We start from the raw sequence: 1,689 nt of genomic DNA on the forward strand, positions 1-1,689 counted from the left end.
ATCGGCTTTTTTTGTAATTTTTTTTAAAAAAAGGAAAAATGTCTTGACTCTTATAACCTCCAAGTAAGCATGCTGATGTGACTTAAAAACATGAGTGATGTTGTTTACTAAGGAAAAACAGCTCATCAGTTCCTACCCAGCCAAAGCCATTGATTACTGGAAATCACTCTGAAGGTTATGTGATAGGCTATGTGAATCAAGTTTGTGGTCCAAGCCCTAGACTGGGGTGTAACTGAAATTGATTAATTTAAGCAAGACACTCCAAAAAGGGATTTAATATTATTTCCCAGGAGGAAAGTATTAACCTGGGAGAAGGTAAGAGCCACCAGGATTACCAGGGGAATGGACAGACTATTTTTGAAAAATAACAGAGTCTGGCTTATTTATATGGCTAAAAGACAGTATAATTTATGCCTATAAACTGAGCTGGGAGGTAGCAACAGGGAGTTAGGAGAGCTATAGAAACTAAAGAAATGTGTTAGCACAAGAACACACGTGTAAATTGGCCATAAATTTTAGGCTGGAAATTAGAAGAACATTTCTAGCCACCAATGGAGTGAGGTTTTGGAATAGGGCTGTGCGAAATTTTGCCGGACGTTTCATTCCGACACTGTTCCGACCAGTTTTGAGGTCAAAACAGCAAAATCAGAATGAAACAAAGGCCCTAGAAATAGCCTCGAAACAAAATGAGGCTGGTCGAAAAGTTTTGAAAGTCGAAACATTTTGAGTATAGGCTGGGGATGAGAAGTCAGTCCAGCTGGGCTGCTTTCCCGTCCCCCACACTACATCACCTCCCGCCCCCGGTGCAATGTAGCGTAGGGGATGGGGAAGCCGCCCAGCTGGGCTGCCTCGCTGCCCCCTGCTGGATCTTGCACTGGGGATGGGAAGTCAGCTCAGTTGGGCTGACTCCCCGCCCCCAGTGAAACTTGAAACAGCATCAAAACAGTCTTTCTGGTTCGACGGAATAGAACAGCTGTTTCAACTCTAAATGAAATCTGATACAAAACGCTTCCGTCGAACCGTCGAAACAGAACAGTGCTGTTTCACACGGTCCTATTCTGGAACAGCCCTCCAAAAGAAACAGTGAAAGAGGGAGGAAACCACCTTGTCTTAAAACGAGTTTGTTCTGCTTATGAAAAGGATTAGATTGTATGAAATGACTGCCTGGAGTATCAGAAGACAGTATGTCTGAGGAAGTTCCTGACAGTCCAGTGCCCCTACTTTCCTGTATTCCTACCTAATAGTGTTGAAACTACTGTCGGTGAGAATTCAGCCTACTCATTACTTGGGAGTGATTCACTGATGATTATTTTTCACCTGTTGCAAACACAGATAAATTCTGGGTCAGAATGTTGTGTAAACTCCCACTCCCATGGTGGGGCAGTATCAGGGAGTGTCAGCCCTATTGTCTTTGTAGAATAAATTTCACTCTGAAACCTTTCTTGTTTGTTTGTCAGGCTTCAGCATGAGGTGGTATGGAAGGGCAGAGGACCCCAAACAAGGATATATAATGAGAATGCGAATCAAGGCTGATCACAAAGGGCCCCAGAAATTCTGCTGATTAGAGAACACTTGGCACAAGGTGGGACACTAAGAGAGTCCTAAGTAAACACAGCTACATGCACAGTGAAGGAAATTAATATGGGTAGGCAGGCTTCTGTACATGCTGATAGATGAGATACAAACCTA

This window comes from Gavialis gangeticus, unplaced genomic scaffold, assembly GCF_001723915.1.
Source record: "Gavialis gangeticus isolate Ggan-Ray unplaced genomic scaffold, GavGan_comp1, whole genome shotgun sequence".
Taxonomy (NCBI): domain Eukaryota; kingdom Metazoa; phylum Chordata; order Crocodylia; family Gavialidae; genus Gavialis; species Gavialis gangeticus.